Source organism: Physeter macrocephalus, chromosome 8 (assembly GCF_002837175.3).
Source record: "Physeter macrocephalus isolate SW-GA chromosome 8, ASM283717v5, whole genome shotgun sequence".
Taxonomy (NCBI): Eukaryota; Metazoa; Chordata; class Mammalia; order Artiodactyla; family Physeteridae; genus Physeter; species Physeter macrocephalus.
Window position 1 is genome coordinate 73,743,729 of NC_041221.1, and position 11,010 is coordinate 73,754,738.

Below are 11,010 nucleotides of genomic sequence, written 5' to 3' on the forward strand. Positions count from 1 at the left end.
CCCTGTCCCCCGAAACGGGAAAGGCCAAAGCAGGGAAGGGCCCACGTACCGCAAAAAAAAAAAAAAAAAAAAAAACAGGAAAAAAAAAAAGACGCTAAGTTTGGGGGTGATTCATGACACACACAGAGAACCAAAACAGCAAGCTGTGGGGCAGGAGCGGGGAGGTGGGCCCAGGTAGAGGGAGTAGAGCTGTAGCGATTTTATTTTTTCACCTGCTCCATGTAAGTATATAAATGGCTTCCTTGTTCTTTTCCACAGCTGTATAGTATGCCCCCGTGTGGAGGTAGGTACCATCATTTATTTAGGAAATCCCCTATTGGTAGGCGTTTAGATTGTTCTGATATTTCAAAGCATGCTTCACAGTACATATGTACACAGTCCTTTTCATGCACAAGCACGGGTCAAGGCATAGAACAAAACCCTGGAACTGGAATTGCTGATATGCAGGTTTCTCACTCACGGTCCAGTACTGATCTATACGAGTTGTGACCTGGGAACTGTCTAAAGACCCCACTGTACCCATCACACAAGGGACACTTCATGTGAGCTCAGAGGAGATGCCGGAAAACCTTATGGGTGCATTATACAAAGACATTAAAAGAGAACTGTCTCAACAAGTCCTCCGCTGTGTCCTGCACAGACTTTCAGGTCAATACAAAGTTCTCAAACACCTTCTGTGCTAGGACACCGTGAGACAGCCGAAAGAAAGAAGAGACTTCAGGAGCTGCAGATCACGTCTACCCACTCAGTGGGTCCCAGAAGAGCTGCATCCAATCAGCTGGCTTTTCTCCCTCACTGAGGCAGTTCCAGTTACCAGGGGAGAGGCTGCCCTGAGGTCACTGAAAGACCACACTCTGTGGTGGTCTCTCCCTCCCTCTCACCTGCTCTCTCACACACACACCCTTTTTGTGATAAAGTACACAAAAACAAAACAGAAGACACTAGCTGAACGATTTGGGTTTCCCATTATCTGCATATAATTCTTTACTCCAGAGTGGGTGTTTGCATTTGTTTTGATAAAGTGCACATATGTATTTCTGTACATCTAGTATTTCAGTGGCTTTCAAACTATTTTGACTATGACCAATGGTAATAAAAACATTTACAACACAATCTATCCATCTATGTATATCTAAAAAATAGCAGCAACCACCAAAAGCATTTAGCTTTATTGTACATAAGACTCTCAGCTATTTTCTATTCTAGTCTATTCCATTTTGTAAAAATGCTGGTCTCAACCCACTAGATTTCATGACTCACTCATGGGTCAAGATCTGTAGTTTGAAAAACAGGGCACACCACAGGCCTGGGGTAAAACTCAGGTGTTTGTCTTGTGTGATAAGAGCCTTAAAAGCCTGTGCTGTCTGCTTGCTAAATTGTTCTTTCTTTAAAAGTTAAAAGTCATCCTCGTTAAATGTACAGGAAGCAACATAAATCTGCCTTTCTCAGAAGTTGGCATTAATGTGCTGTAATTTGGTGCCGGGCTGGGAATATCAGTAAGTGCACCTGGCTCTGCCATTCTGCTTGTCTCTCTGTCACAGTTGGGGCATCCCTCTAGATGCCCTTTGATGCAGCTCAAATGAAGAGAATGCAAATGCTAGTCAGCCCGGGCCAAGAATCTGTCTCCCTGACTGGCTCCGTGGCAGAGAGAGGCATGTGCATGTCTCTGTCACTCGCAAGAGCGATTTCTTGTAAGGGGAAGTCAGGCAATGGAGTAAAAGGAGAAGCAAGGAAAGGGGTGCAGGTGTGGGAGAATTCTCCCTAACCTTATGCTATCACCCCCAAAGCGGTATAAATGATGCCACATTTGTGTTCAGGTCAGTTCAGGAGGATGGGGGAGAGAAACCGACATGGTTTGTAAGTCACCTGTGTGTCAGGTCCTTTGCCAGACACATTCCTATGTGGTCACTGTAGTAAGTGTAATAGGAGCTAATCTGTATTGAGTGCTTATTTTGCCTTAGGCATCTATAAGCATTATCCCTCTTAAATCTCACAATTCTATGAGGCAGATGCTATGCGATTCCTAACTTTGCAGAGAGAAAACTGAGGTTTAAAGGGGGAGAATTACTTCCTCCAGGTTACATCACTGGTGTAAGATGGAACCAGGACCAGAGCCCAGGTCTGTCCGAGCCCAGAGCCTGTGCTTGTCACCACTGATACGCATCATCTCTATTTGGCAGATTGGAAACCAGCTCAGAAAGGTTAAGTAGTCTGCCCAAGGTCACACCTGTCGAGGGGACACAGCCAGGATTCACATAGAGTCTGCCTTGACACCATGTTCTTTTCATAGAACCACTCGGTACTGCTGCATCCCAAGCCCACCTGGAATAATCTAAGGGGAAATGCGGTTCTTCCAGGAATGCAAGCATAAATGTGGTTGGGTGGACCGACCCCAGGGCTGCTACTGAGAAACGCGGACACCGCTGTTGATTCTCCGTAAGATGGCTGGGCCGGGGGCGGTAGGGGGCAAGTCTCAGATGAATCATCCCATGTCTTCAGACAAATAGCAGCGCAAGCTCGTGGACATTTCTGAGCTCCCTAAGGGTCAAACCTAAAGTTGTGATGGCTTGGAAAATTTTTCAACTCAATCTAAAGCCTTGACTTAAAATTCCGTCTTAAACCAGGCACCTTCTGAGAGGCCAAGAGAAATGTTATACTTCATTGCTTAGATAAATAGAAGCAGATCGCTGGAGGGCAGGAACCATGCTGCTTGGTTCTTAGAATACTTAGTACTCAAGTCTTTCTTCACTGTTACCTTCTAAAGCCCCAGAAAAGGAATTTCTAATGCCACGGAAGACATTTAAAACGTGGGGGAAGGGAGAGGTGTCTAGATAGGTAACCTCTACCAATTCCACTGAAGGCATTTGAGTAATAGTTGTTAATATTATACATAGTTAATTTACATGAGTAGAATTCTAGAATCATCCCCTCAACAAGAACTTAATTATTCTGCTTGTAATTTGAGAACTTTCTATACAACTGATGTATAGTTGTTTATTAGGGCACTCATATCAATGGTCTTTTTATTTATCTATTAAAAAATTTTTTTTTACCATATGATATCACTTATATGTGGAATCTAAAATATGACACAAATGAACCTATCTATGAAACAAAAACAGACTCAGAGAACAGACAAAGAGAACAGACTTGTGGTTGCCAAGGGGGAGGGGGATAGAGGAAGGGAAGGATTGAGAGTTTGGGATTAACAGCTGCAAACTATTATATAGAGAGAATGGATAAACAACAAGGTCCTACTGTATAGTCCTGGGAACTATATTCAATATCCTGTGATAAACCATAACGGAAAAGAATATGGAAAAGAATGTATATATGTTATACATATATATGTATATATAACAGAATCACTTTGCTGTATGCCAGAAACTAACACAACATTGTAAATCAACTATACTTTAATAAAATACATTTTTTAAAAAATTGAATTAAAAAAAAAAGTTGAATTTAAATGATGTTAGGTGGGGATGTAGTTCCCACTTCATCACAGTTCCCCCAGCTCTACATTATCTCACACAAGCCCCAACTCTGATTTTATGCTACTTGCCTGACCCTGCAGGAGTCAGTGTTTGCATCCTCTCTGCTCAAGGCAACCCATCCCTTTGCAGAGAAGGAGTGTGAAGCCCAGAGAGGCTGGGTGAGGGGTCCAGGGTTGCTCAGGGATCACTGTCAGGGCACAGAGGAGGGAACCCAGGGGTCCTCCCTCCCAGCCAACACTCACATCTAGAGTTGTCCATGGCCTTTTTATAAAATGGCCTCCCGAGGTCAGTGGGCGTGGTGACTGTGTGATGCTCACATTCTGGTATCTCCAGAGCCTCCCAGCACAGTGTCTGTCACATAGCAGGCACTCAGTAAACATTCATTGAATGAATTAATGAAGTTGCTGATGCCCCTTTTTAAAATTTCAAATGGGAAAATAATGGTTGGTAATACTACAGACAGATTTTTAATTTTAAGAGTAAGGATCAAGGTTTTGATGAATGCATGCTGTTCCCTAGTTTTAGAGGCTAAGTATAGACTTTGATCACTAAATGACTCATATTAGTACTAAACTAGCCAAACATGTTCTTTCTCTATAAACAAACAAACAAAAGTCTCATAGAGGTTTTTTGTTAAATTTTTTTTAAGTTTTTACAGTGTAAAATTGTAAGCTTGGACAAGGGGATAGACAGTTCCCAGCAACTTGGCTCCTGGTCAGATGCATGTTCTACTGCTTCTGTGTGCATGGGTGTCACCACCCTCCAGCCTCACCCAAATGGAAGGTGCAGCTCTGCCCACTATTCACAGACAAGTCCCAACAAAGACTAACCCCAATCTTTTTGGTACAGATTTTACAAGGGCCAACCCAAGGTATATCCAGCTTACTATAGTTATTTATTAGCTCCCCTGGCAATTCAGGGTCAAGGGAAAATAGGATCAGGGAACAAAAAAGAAAATGGACTAGTAAAACAGAATAAAGCAACTGGGATAAAGACTTCTTTTCAAAACTCAACATGTCTTCAGACAAATAGCAGCGCAAGCTCGTGGACGTTTCTGAGCTCCCTAAGGGTCAAACCTAAAGTTGTGATGGCTTTGAAAATTTTTCAACTCAATCTAAAGCCTTGACTTAAAATTCTGTCTTAAACCAGGCACCTTCTGAGAGGCCAAGAGAAATGTTATACTTCATTGCTTAGATAAATAGAAGCAGATCGCTGGAGGGCAGGAACCATGCTGCTTGGTTCTTAGAATACTTAGTACTCAAGTCTTTCTTCACTGTTACCTTCTAAAGCCCCAGAAAAGGAATTTCTAATGCCACGGAAGACATTTAAAACGTGGGGGAAGGGAGAGGTGTCTAGATAGGTAACCTCTACCAATTCCACTGAAGGCATTTGAGTAATAGTTGTTAATATTATACATAGTTAATTTACATGAGTAGAATTCTAGAATCATCCCCTCAACAAGAACTTAATTATTCTGCTTGTAATTTGAGAACTTTCTATACAACTGATGTATAGTTGTTTATTAGGGCACTCATATCAATGGTCTTTTTATTTATCTATTAAAAAATTTTTTTTTACCATATGATATCACTTATATGTGGAATCTAAAATATGACACAAATGAACCTATCTATGAAACAAAAACAGACTCAGAGAACAGACAAAGAGAACAGACTTGTGGTTGCCAAGGGGGAGGGGGATAGAGGAAGGGAAGGATTGAGAGTTTGGGATTAACAGCTGCAAACTATTATATAGAGAGAATGGATAAACAACAAGGTCCTACTGTATAGTACTGGGAACTATATTCAATATCCTGTGATAAACCATAACGGAAAAGAATATGGAAAAGAATGTATATATGTTATACATATATATGTATATATAACAGAATCACTTTGCTGTATGCCAGAAACTAACACAACATTGTAAATCAACTATACTTTAATAAAATACATTTTTTAAAAAATTGAATTAAAAAAAAAAGTTGAATTTAAATGATGTTAGGTGGGGATGTAGTTCCCACTTCATCACAGTTCCCCCAGCTCTACATTATCTCACACAAGCCCCAACTCTGATTTTATGCTACTTGCCTGACCCTGCAGGAGTCAGTGTTTGCATCCTCTCTGCTCAAGGCAACCCGTCCCTTTGCAGAGAAGGAGTGTGAAGCCCAGAGAGGCTGGGTGAGGGGTCCAGGGTTGCTCAGGGATCACTGTCAGGGCACAGAGGAGGGAACCCAGGGGTCCTCCCTCCCAGCCAACACTCACATCTAGAGTTGTCCATGGCCTTTTTATAAAATGGCCTCCCGAGGTCAGTGGGCATGGTGACTGTGTGATGCTCCCATTCTGGTATCTCCAGAGCCTCCCAGCACAGTGTCTGTCACATAGCAGGCACTCAGTAAACATTCATTGAATGAATTAATGAAGTTGCTGATGCCCCTTTTTAAAATTTCAAATGGGAAAATAATGGTTGGTAATACTACAGACAGATTTTTAATTTTAAGAGTAAGGATCAAGGTTTTGATGAATGCATGCTGTTCCCTAGTTTAAACAAACAAAAGTCTCATAGAGGTTTTTTGTTAAATTTTTTTTAAGTTTTTACAGTGTAAAATTGTAAGCTTGGACAAGGGGATAGACAGTTCCCAGCAACTTGGCTCCTGGTCAGATGCATGTTCTACTGCTTCTGTGTGCATGGGTGTCACCACCCTCCAGCCTCACCCAAATGGAAGGTGCAGCTCTGCCCACTATTCACAGACAAGTCCCAACAAAGACTAACCCCAATCTTTTTGGTACAGATTTTACAAGGGCCAACCCAAGGTATATCCAGCTTACTATAGTTATTTATTAGCTCCCCTGGCAATTCAGGGTCAAGGGAAAATAGGATCAGGGAACAAAAAAGAAAATGGACTAGTAAAACAGAATAAAGCAACTGGGATAAAGACTTCTTTTCAAAACTCAAGCAGAGTCTTTGTCTTTTGAATGATAGGAGGTACCAAAAAACCACAAGACAACAGGAATAAACCCCATATAAATCACTGGAGCATCCACTTTCTGTTTACAAGGAAAAAGCTCCAGTCCATCTTTTATTTTCTATTTTTATATTCATGAGAAAAAAACAAGTAGATTATAAAATGAATTATGGATCTCAGCATTAACAGCTGAACAGATAAAGGAATTTAAATAAAAACTTATGATCACAATGAGATACTATTTCACACCCATTAGGATGGCTCTTATCCAAAAAATGGAAAATTACAAGTATTAGAGAGGATGTGGAGAAATTGGAAGCTTTGTGCATAGCTGATGGGAATGTAAAATGGTGCAGCCACTGTAGGAGACCGTTTGGCAGTTCTTCAAAAAGTTATACATAAAATTACCATATGACCCAGCAATTCCACTTTTAGGTATATATCCAAAATAATTAAAAGTAGGGACTCAAACAGATATTTCTACACTAATGTTCATAGCAGCATTGTTCACAATAGCCAAGAGATAGAAACAACACTACTGTTCATTACAAGACGATGAATGGATAAACAAAACGTTTATCATACAATTCAGTCTTAAAAGGGAATGAAATTTTGATATGTGCTACAACATGGATGAACCTTGAAAACATTGCTAAGTAAAATAAGACAGACACAAAGGACAAATGTTGTGTGATTACACTTATATGAAGTTATCTAGAGTAGTCAAATTCGTAGAGCCAGAAACTAGAATATAGGTTACCAGAGGCGAAGGAGAGGGGATACTTATTGTTTAGTGGGTACAAAGTTTCTGTTTGGGATGATGAAAATTTCTTGGAAATGAATAGTGGTGATGTTGTACAACATTACGAATGTACCTAGTACCACTAAATTGCACACTTAAGAAAGGTTAATATGGCCAGTTTTATGCTACACATCTCTTACCACAATAAAAAAGAATATATTGTAAAACCTGTGAATATATTAAGTATCTTCACAATATCGTACAAACATCACCACCAGCTGCTGCCACCTCCCCCAGAATAGGTGTCATAACACAGAGTCAGGCGAAATGGGATCTGCTGATGTTCACTGGAAGCTCAGCTGGCCTAGAATGGTTTTCCTACACCAGGAACTGGGGGAAATGGGAGTTTCCCCTCGGCTTCTAAATCCCCTGGAATAGCTCTTGCACAAGGCAGGGCTGTGGGGAAGGAGGGACTGGGCTCACCACTGCCCCGCTCAGCTCCTCCTTAGTGAGCAAAGGTTTGGGTTGGGAGAACTGACACCACCACCTGGTCACCCACCCAGGATAGGTCTTCTGCACGGAGCTGGGGAGATGGGAATTACCACTTGGTAATTGTCAAGCCCATGGCAACAGTTTTGCACAACATGGATCTGGGCAGGTGGGGGGCAGGGGCGCTGCAGACATGCCTACCACTGTTCCTACTGAGTTTCTGCAGATTTTGATGAATAAACATCTCTGAAATTGTAAGTTCTTTGGTCAATCTCCAGAGATCTTGAATGGTTATCTTGGCTAATTTTTACCAGTTTAATAAATGTCTCTCTGGGCGTGAGGTTGCAGTGGGATCCTCACACCGCTGTTCTGGGAGACCCCTCCTTCTCCACAGAGTTTTAACCATAATGGAAAGGTGCATATTTTTGAATAGCAGCATTTTGTACAGGTCCCCTTGAAGGATACTCCTGGTAAGTTCATGTGTCGATTTTATACCCTTCTTACAGTATTCCAAGGAGAAGCAGAGATAATGGCCACATCCAATCTCAAGTCTGTCTAAAACCCTGCTGGAGGTGGTGTAGAGGTGGCCAAGCCCTTGGCTCAGAGAGCTAACAGTCTGAATAAGGAGAAGCATCTGATTAGATAAATCTGAGATCAAAAGTGAAGTGTCCCTGCAGGAAGGGATTAGCATCTTGGAGGCACACAGAGCTTTTGGAAAGACAAGCCCTTTGAAATCCACAAAATCACCTGTGTTCTTCAGATAGGCACTCAGAGTGACTTCTGAAGGGATTAGACCCTGTCTGCAGTGCTTGCTTCACAGAGATGCATCATCATATTTGATGACTGTTTATCGAATGTCCCCTGGGAGAGTGACATTGTCATTATCTGTTTCTAAGGCTCTGGATAATCTTGTTTTGATTTGTGTTTTCTCTTCCTGTAAAGATGTGGCTATTGCCAGGGATTTGATACTTCTTTTATTTTTAGTTGGTTTTTAAAGAGTGAGAAGAGGTAGCTGACTCAATGTTCTATATATATACAGTCTTGTAAAACCACAGCTGAGGATATTAAATAATGTTCTGACTTGGATAAACTGCCACTCTAAGTGAAGGTGTTTCCTTCACTAGACTTGCTACAGGTTGGAAGGGAAACTGCCCTTCAACAATGGCAAATGACACAGCCATCATGTCTGCAAGTCCAGAATGATTGATAGATTTTACCTCATCTATTCCCTCATCTCACACCGGTTGGAGATCAGTTTCATTATTACTACTTTCTAGAAGAAGAAATAAAATTATTTGCCAGCATGCTCAATGTGATGAATTGCTAAAACGAATGAAGTAACCCCTTTAGATTTCTCTTAATGTATCTCTCCATTTTCCTTCCAAAGGCCATTTGTTTATTAAGATCTGCCCAGTGAAGAGACTTGCCATGCATATTTCAAACATCAATTTAAAATGATTCTTCAGGTACGATGCCAGAAACTAATAGCCCCCCTTCACATTGCCTCTGTGATCTCCGGCATGTCCTTCCAAGCACCCTCCCCCTTTCCCCCTCCCTGCCCACGTGCATGCTGAATAGCAAGGATTTCTGGCTGGACTTATTGTTTGGGTCAAGTTCAGAGAGTGTTCTTGTGTTTCTTTCATCATCTAATAAAGATGGGGGGCGGAGGTCAGGGGAAGTACGTCTTGGAGATGAAGGGCAAATTGAGATCTTTGATTCAAAGACTGTGGCTCCATCACTTTCTCTTACATTGAAATGGTATTCATCCCACATTTCCTACTGCAAATCACTCTGGTACGACGTGACAATGCAGCAGATACACAAGGACTTTTCCCACATCACACTACAAACAGAGACACCCTCTCCGGGGAAGCTAAGAGAAACTTTTGGGCTTCCACTTCCCCTCATTTGTTTGAAGGATCAAGAGAACACAGTTCCATTTTCAACAAAAATTAAAAAGGAAAATCATGAAAAGAGCCAACCTCCTTTTTTTTCTCTCTTAATATATTGTTGCATCCAGGGAAGAGGAAACAGTGAGCGCCACTGATACTGGGTCCCCAGAGACCCTGTAAGGGTCACTCCCCAGCTCTCAAATGAGCTCCTCTTCCTCCGCTTGCAGAGCAAGTTCCTAATGGGACTGGAAGTTACTCTTGGCTCAGGGCTGCTGTGCAAAAATGAAATGCCATGGTGCTTCAGGGAACCAGGCTGCGTTTGCACCTGGGTTTTTACAAGGAGGACAGTGTTTAGCTTTAAGGCTTTGGAGATTTGGATAAGGAGATTTGAAAAACCGTGTGCCTGCCACCCTCCATAGGCCTGTAAGAACTGTGTGTTCCTTAAGGGCAGGGACAGACTCCTGCCACACATTTTTGTTTTTTATTTCTTCTTAAGGTACTGTCTGTGGTGCCATGGACCAATTCACTTTGGGATGCAAAATATGACAACATCTTGCTTATTCTGCAGTGTTGCAAAATAATGTGTGCACGGGATAAAATTTTCCAGGTAACTGGACTGTCACCCTTTGAGAATTGAATAGTTTAAAATGAAAATGGATTTGGAGTACATTTAGTTAGTAAATATGGTAGAGAGGATGAACTGTTCTTTGACTGTGCAAGTCCATTATCATGAACATGTATTATTTTCCTGGCTGGATCAGAGATGTCCCCAGGGCCTGGAGAGATGAAAAGCACTCTTTGAGCCTCACCTTACAATCTTGGAGTTCTAGCCTCCTTCCCTTGGTCTACTGAGTTCTAACTCTGTGTCCCTTTCTCTTCACTGCTGCCATTTCTTCCCAGGATCTGTGTAATAAGGTTCACTGCCTTTTTCAGTCTCAACTGTTTCCTTTTCCCCAATCATAACCCAGAACAAAATTGAGAGCAACCAGATGGACTTATTTTTCCGTATATTACTTGGCAAACACGCTCTTGCCAACAGAGTAAACAGCATGGGTTTTATGATAGCTATAAAAATCTAATTCATCCTTTCTGTCACTATGTGAGAAGATGGACTTTATATCAAGTGGCATTCTATTTTTTACTTAGAAAAATATGTGTTTAACTTGTTATTAAAATTAAAATTTGCTTTAAGCAGAACAAGTCGATGGGACCTCCAAAACAGATTTGGAACCATCCATTTCTAACTTCCTCTTTGCTACCTTTTAAATCCAGGCCAGTATTATCTTCTACAGACTATTAAAACTGCCTCTTATGCAGACGTAGAGAATGGACTTGAGGACACGGGGAGGGGGAAGGGGAAGCTGGGACGAAGTGAGAGAGTGGCATGGACATATATACACTACCAAATGTAAAATAGATAGCTAG